Source organism: Rissa tridactyla, unplaced genomic scaffold (genome assembly GCF_028500815.1).
Source record: "Rissa tridactyla isolate bRisTri1 unplaced genomic scaffold, bRisTri1.patW.cur.20221130 scaffold_63, whole genome shotgun sequence".
Classification (NCBI taxonomy): domain Eukaryota; kingdom Metazoa; phylum Chordata; class Aves; order Charadriiformes; family Laridae; genus Rissa; species Rissa tridactyla.
The window spans coordinates 255,991-263,490 of NW_026529841.1; positions in this window are offsets into that span (position 1 = coordinate 255,991).

Consider the following 7,500-nt stretch of genomic DNA (forward strand, 5'->3'; position numbering starts at 1 on the left):
GGTAGACCTGACAGCCGATCCGGTCCCCGGAGCGAGGTAGACCTGACAGCCGATCCGGTCCCCGGAGCCGGGTAGACCTGACAGCCGATCCGGTCCTCGGAGCCGGGTAGACCTGATAGCCGATCCGGTCCCCGGAGCCGGGTAGACCTGACAGCCGATCCGGTCCCCGGAGCGAGGTAGACCTGACAGCCGAACCGGTCCCCGGAGCCGGGTAGACCTGACAGCCGATCCGCTCCCCGGAGCGAGGTAGACCTGACAGCCGAACCGGTCCCCGGAGCGAGGTAGACCTGACAGCCGATACCGACCCCGGAGCGAGGTAGACCTGACAGCCGACCCGGTCCCCGGAGCCGGGTAGACCTGACAGCCGATCCGGTCCCCGGAGCCGGGTAGACCTGACAGCCGATACGGACCCCGGAGCGAGGTAGACCTGACGGCCGCTCCGGTCCCCGGAGCCGGGTAGACCTGACAGCCGATCCGCTCCCCGGAGCCGGGTAGACCTGACAGCCGATCCGCTCCCCGGGGCCGGGTAGACCTGACAGCCGACCCGGTCCCCGGAGCGAGGTAGACCTGACAGCCGATACCGACCCCGGAGCGAGGTAGACCTGACAGCCGATCCGGTCCCCGGAGCCGGGTAGACCTGACAGCCGATCCGGTCCCCGGGGCTAGGTAGACCTGACAGCCGGTCGGGTCCCCGGAGCCGGGTAGACCTGACAGCCGATCCGGTCCCCGGAGCCGGGTAGACCTGACAGCCCATCCGGTCTCCGGAGCGAGGTAGACCTGACAGCCGGTCCGGTCCCCGGAGCCAGGTAGACCTGACAGCCGACCCGGACCCCGGAGCCGGGTAGACCTGACAGCCGACCCGGTCCCCGGAGCGAGGTAGACCTGACAGCCGATCCGGTCCCCGGAGCCGGGTAGACCTGACAGCCGGTCGGGTCCCCGGAGCCGGGTAGACCTGACAGCCGATCCGGTCCCCGGAGCCGGGTAGACCTGACAGCCGACCCGGACCCCGGAGCCGGGTAGACCTGACAGCCGGTCCGGTTCCCGGAGCGAAGTTGACCTGCCCGCCTATCCCCGGAGGCGGGTAGAAGTTGCAGCCGAGCCGGTCCCCGGAGCCGGGCACACCGGGCAGCCGGTGTGGGGTGGGGGTGATATTTTTGTTTTTTCTTTTCGTTCATGATTTAAGCGTCACCGGCACAGCGGCCAGCCTGACCCGGGTCCTCCCTTCCAACAAGTGCGTGCGGGCAGGTGGGGGGTGGGGGGGTGGGGGGGCGGCGGGGGGGCCGGGGGCTCATAAATAATTTTGATTTATCACCGGGTGGTGATAAATAATTTTGATCTTTTTTTTTCGTTCACGTTTTTAGCGTCACTGGCACAGCCGCCAGCCTGACCCGGATCGTCCCGGCGGGGGGGGGCGGGGGGGGGGGGGCTGTCGGGCGAGGGGGGGGGTATGTGGGTGGGGGGAGGGGTTGGGGTGGGCGAAAAACTAAGTTTCAACTTTTTTTTGTTCGTGATTTAAGCGCCAGTGGCAGAGCCGCCACCCTGACCCGGATCAGGTCGGGGGCGGGGGTGGGGGTGGGGCGTGGCGGTCCGCGGCTTCGCGCCCTGCGCGGTGCGCGCGAGCACACCACTGCCCGGCAAGCGGCAGCGGCGGGGAAGGGGTGCCGGTGCAGAGGCAGGCTGAGAGCGGGCAGCGAGCGGGCGGGGAGCACGGCGCAGAGGTGGGCCGGGGAGAGGGCGGCAGGCACGCGGTGCCTCTTTTCGGAGTAGGTTTTGGGTCGGTAAGGTGGGGGGGGGGGGGGGGGGGGGGCGCGTTTGTGTGTGCTGGGGGCGGGGGCGGGGGGGTTCAGTGGGTTCTCCAGCCGCGGCAGGGGCGGGCAGGCGCGCAGCAGAGCGAGCGAGCGAGGCGGCTGAGAAAGGAAGGCGGGAGCGCCGGGGCACGGGCACGGGCACGGCCAGGGCCAGGGGCGCGGCAGGGTAGAGACTCGGCAGCCGGGGTTAGATCCCCGCTCGCCACCGGGAATCCCTTAACCCGCCCGGGCACGGAGCCGGCAGGGACTCCGCTGGGTCCTAAAGTCTCCCGCCGTCCTTGCCGGGGCGGGGTGGGGGGGGGTGGCAAACCTGCCCGAGGGCAGCGTGGGGAGGGGGCGGCCGGATTCGCAGTGAACCGGGTGGTGAATAGAGGCGGGGGAGGGGGGGGTGAAGGGGGACAGCGGGGTGTGGCGGGGGGGTGGGTGGTAATTCGGTGGCGGCAGCGGGGCTTGGGGGGAGACGCTCTGTCTGCGTCTGCGTCTGCCGCACGCGAGAGGTTCGGGCCCGTTGGAGGGGGTGGGGTGGGTGTTGTGTGCACGTGTGCGTGCGGCGGCAGACGGGGCTTTGGGGCTGGGGGAGAGGCCTGCTGGGGGGGGTGAGAGGCGAAGGGGGGAATGGGAAGGGGCGGGGGAGATGGTGCACCCGTGTGCAAGTGCCTCGGTGTGCGCGCAGTTGGGGTGGGGCAGATGTGACCCAGACGCCTGGGTGCTTTGGGGAGCACTTGTGGGGCAGCCGGGGGGCACAGCTGGGGCAGCCGTGAGGCATTTGTGGGGCAGCTGTGGTGCCAGCGGCACCCGCAGGCCTGTCTTCCCTGGGGGGAGACGGCAGGCCCACAGACCCGCTATTCCCTGGGGAGCACCTGCAGGGCAGCCGTGGGGCAGGGCTGGGGCAGTACTTGTGGGGCAGATGTGACCCAGAGGCCTGCTGTTCCTCGGGGAGCACTTGCGGGGCAGCCGTGGGGCACTGCGGGGCAGCTGTGGGGCCGGGGCACCAGCAGGCCTGTCTTCCCTTGGGGGGAGAAGGCAGGCCCGGAGTCCCACTATTCCCTGAGGAGCAGCTGCAGGGCAGCCATGGGGCAGCGCTGGGGCAGTACTTGTGGGGCAGATGTGACCCAGAGGCCTGCGGTTCCTCAGGGAGCACTTGCGGATCAGCCGTGGGGCAGAGTTTGAGAAGCTGTGGGGCCAGAGGCACCCGCAGGCCTGCGTTCCCTGAAGCAGACTGCAGGCCCAGATGCCTGTGGCTCCTCGGGGAGCACTTGCAGGGCAGCTGTGGGGCAGCACTTGTGGGGAAGATGTGACCCAGAGGCCCGCTGTTCCTCAGGGAGCACTTGAGGGGCAGCTGTGGGGCCAGGGGCACCCGCAGGCCTGCCTTCCCTGGGGGGAGACGGCAGGCCCAGAGGCCTGCGGTTCCTCGGGGAGCGCTTGCAGGGCAGCCGTGGGGCAGCACTGGGGCAACACTTGTGGGGCAGATGTGACCCAGAGGCCCCGCTGTTCCTCGGGGAGCACTTGTGGAGCAGCTCTGGGGCCCTGCGGGGCAGCTGTGGGGCCAGGGGCACCCGCAGGCCTGCCTTCCCTGGGGGGAGACGGCAGGCCCAGAGGCCTGCGGTTCCTCGGGGAGCGCTTGCGGGGCAGCCGTGGGGCAGCACTGGGGCAACACTTGTGGGGCAGATGTGACCCAGAGGCCCCGCTGTTCCTCGGGGAGCACTTGTGGAGCAGCTCTGGGGCCCTGCGGGGCAGCTGTGGGGCCAGGGGCACCCGCAGGCCTGCCTTCCCTGGGGGGAGACGGCAGGCCCAGAGGCCTGCGGTTCCTCGGGGAGCGCTTGCGGGGCAGCCGTGGGGCAGCACTGGGGCAGCACTTGTGGGGCAGATGTGACCCAGAGGCCCCGCTGTTCCTCGGGGAGCACTTGTGGAGCAGCTCTGGGGCCCTGCGGGGCAGCTGTGGGGCCAGGGGCACCCGCAGGCCTGCCTTCCCTGGGGGGAGACGGCAGGCCCAGAGGCCTGCGGTTCCTCGGGGAGCGCTTGCGGGGCAGCCGTGGGGCAGCACTGGGGCAGCACTTGTGGGGCAGATGTGACCCAGAGGCCCCGCTGTTCCTCGGGGAGCACTTGTGGAGCAGCTCTGGGGCCCTGCGGGGCAGCTGTGGGGGCAGGGGCACCCGCAGGCCTGCCTTCCCTGGGGGGAGACGGCAGGCCCAGAGGCCTGCGGTTCCTCGGGGAGCGCTTGCGGGGCAGCCGTGGGGCAGCACTGGGGCAGCACTTGTGGGGCAGATGTGACCCAGAGGCCCCGCTGTTCCTCGGGGAGCACTTGTGGAGCAGCTCTGGGGCCCTGCGGGGCAGCTGTGGGGCCAGGGGCACCCGCAGGCCTGCCTTCCCTGGGGGGAGACGGCAGGCCCAGAGGCCTGCGGTTCCTCGGGGAGCGCTTGCGGGGCAGCCGTGGGGCAGCACGGGGGCAGCACTTGTGGGGCAGATGTGACCCAGAAGCCTGCTGTTCCTCGGGGAGCACTTGCAAGGCTGCTGTGGGGCAGCCCTTGTTGGGCAGATGTGACCCAGAGGCCCGCTGTTCCTCAGGGAGCACTGGAGGGGCAACTGTGGGGCCAGGGGCACCCGCAGGCCTCTCTTTCCTGGGCGGAGACGGCAGGCCCAAGGCATGCTGTTCCTCGGGGAGCACTTGCGGAGCAGCCGTGGGGCACCGGTGGGGAAGCTGTGGGGCCAGAGGCACCCGCCGGCCTGAGTTCCCTGGAAGCAGACTGCAGGCCCAGATGCCTGCGGTTCCTCGGGGAGCACTCGCGGGGCAGCCGTGGGGCAGCACTTGTGGGGCAGATGTGACCCAGAAGCCTGCTGTTCCTCGGGGAGCACTTGCAAGGCTGCTGTGGGGCACTGGTGGGGAAGCTGTGGGGCCAGGGGCACCCGCAGGCCTGCCTTCCCTGGGGGGAGACGGCAGGCCCAGAGGCCTGCGGTTCCTCAGGGAGCACTTGTGGGTCAGCCGTGGGGCAGCACTGGGGCAGCACTTGTGGGGCAGATGTGACCCAGAGGCCCCGCTGTTCCTCGGGGAGCACTTGTGGAGCAGCTGTGGGGCCCTGCGGGGCAGCTGTGGGGGCAGGGGCACCCACATGTCTGCCTTCCCTGGGGGGAGACGGCAGGCCCAGAGGCCTGCGGTTCCTCGGGGAGCGCTTGCGGGGCAGCCGTGGGGCAGCACTGGGGCAGCACTTGTGGGGCAGATGTGACCCAGAGGCCCCGCTGTTCCTCGGGGAGCACTTGCAAGGCTGCTGTGGGGCACTGGTGGGGAAGCTGTGGGGCCGGGGGCACCCGCAGGCCTGTCTTTCCTGAGGGCAGACGGCAGGCCCGAGGCATGCTGTTCCTCGGGGAGCACTTGCGGGGCAGCCGTGGGGGCAGTACTTGTGGGGCAGATGTGACCCAGAAGCCTGCTGTTCCTCGGGGAGCACTTGCAAGGCTGCTGTGGGGCACTGGTGGGGAAGCTGGGGGGCCGGGGGCACCCGCAGGCCTGTCTTCCCTGGGGGGAGACGGCAGGCCCAGAGGCCTGCGGTTCCTCGGGGAGCGCTTGCGGGGCGGCCGTGGGGCAGCCGTGGGGGCAGTACTTGTGGGGCAGATGTGACCCAGAAGCCTGCTGTTCCTCGGGGAGCACTTGCAAGGCTGCTGTGGGGCACTGGTGGGGAAGCTGTGGGGCCGGGGGCACCCGCAGGCCTGTCTTCCCTGGGGGGAGACGGCAGGCCCAGAGGCCTGCGGTTCCTCGGGGAGCGCTTGCGGGGCGGCCGTGGGGCAGCCGTGGGGGCAGTACTTGTGGGGCAGATGTGACCCAGAAGCCTGCTGTTCCTCGGGGAGCACTTGCAAGGCTGCTGTGGGGCACTGGTGGGGAAGCTGTGGGGCCGGGGGCACCCGCAGGCCTGTCTTCCCTGGGGGGAGACGGCGGGCCCTGAGGCCCGCCATTCCTCGGGGAGAACTTGCGGGGCAGCGATGGGGCAGCGCGGGTGCAGTACTTGTGGGGCAGATGTGACCCAGATGCCTGGCTGCCTTGGCGGGTAGAGGGGTCCCGGAGGCCTGTGTGGTCCTTGAGGGTCAGTCGGGTCCCTGCCTGTGGGTGAGTTGTGGGGCGGCCGTGGGGCGGCGCGGGGTGGGTGTGGGTGGGCTGGGTGTGTGCCCGTGTCTGCCACTCGTGAGGGGTCTTGGCCTGGGAGGTGGGGGGGGGCGCTCGTCTGCGTCGGCGCGTCTGTGTTGCGCGCACGTGTGCGCGAGGTGGCAGACGGGGTCTTGGGGGTGTGGAGGGTGGACTGAGGAGGGCCGGGGGGGGGGGCGGGTGTGTTTCGGGGGTGCACGGTGCACGCCCGAAAGAGATGCAAAGGATTTGTAACGCTCTCCAGAACGCCGCCTTCTCTGTTACAGCCGGCTCGCTGGGCCGCGTCCTTGCCCGGCCTGCACCTGTGCCTGTCGGGGGGGGGGGGGGGGGAGGCCCTCGGGCCGCTCTTCTGCCCGTGGCACCCGTCCTTGGGAAAGCAGCTGCTGCTGCTGCCGCCCCACCGCCGCCGCCGCCGCCGCGTGGGGTGAGACCTGGGCTCCCGGGGCCCGGTTCCAGCGGCTAGGGCGCGGGCCGGGGGGGCTGCCGGAAGACGAGCGGGTCACAGGCCCGGCTGAAGTCACCCGCCCTCCTTCGCACGGCGAGAAACAGAATCGAAGCCAGGTAATGGGGGGGGGGGGCGGGGGCGGAGGAGGACTACACACCAACGGAGGAGAGGAAAAAAACAACAAAGAAAACGCCCACAAAATCAATCTCCGCTCAATCTGCCAGGTCTACCCGGCACGGCTTTGGGGCGGGGGGGGGGGGGCCGGTTTGTGGGGCTGGAGAACAGGCCGACCGGTCTACCCGGGCTGCGGAGGTTCAAAGACGAGGGGTACGAGCTCTTCCCGGCTCCGGAGTGGCCTGAAACGCGGGGGGAGGGATGGAAACGGTGGGGCGACAGCCCTCACCCTCCTGTCACACCGCAAGTGTCCCCCAGCCCAGCCCAGCCCAGCCCAGCCCGGACGGGGAGAGCCGAGCCACGGGGAGGACGACTCCCCTCTCTCCCGGCACCGTGGGGGAGGCCTGGGAACGCTCACGGACAGCAGTCACCCCTCTGGCCGTGCACCGCCGGAGCCTCCGCCTCAGGGGCGATGTGGGCACCGCGCACCCATAAACCGCAGCGCCGGCGGTCCCTTTTGCCGCTCCGCCCCAGCCCCGCGCGCAAGGCAGCGGGAGCCCCCCTCCACAGCCTCCCGCCCACTCGCCGGCCCACCGCTTCCCTCCTCCTGCCCGAGCCGGCTCAGGCGGCGGAGGAGAGGAAAGCGCCGCCGCCGCCGCCCCCCCCACCCCGCGCCACCAGCTCCGCTTACCACGCACTGCCTGCCCGCGCTCTCCCCGGCAACCCGCCGTCAGCGGACGCCCGTCATCTCCCGCACCGTCAGCGGACCCTTCGGGCGCTGGGAAGCCGCCGCCGCCGCCCGACCCCTTCTTCCCCAGCCGTGCGCGTTCCAGTGCCGGCGGCGGCCGCCGCCGCTCTTCGCCCTGCCTCCGCGGGAGCCGGACAGCGCCGCGGACGCTCGCTAAAGCCCTTCTGCGGAGGCGACTCACCGCTCCCTCCTGTAAAACGGGATACTACGTCCCGGCCCGCGGCGAGCCCCAAGAGCGCTGGCTCTGCCCACCGGG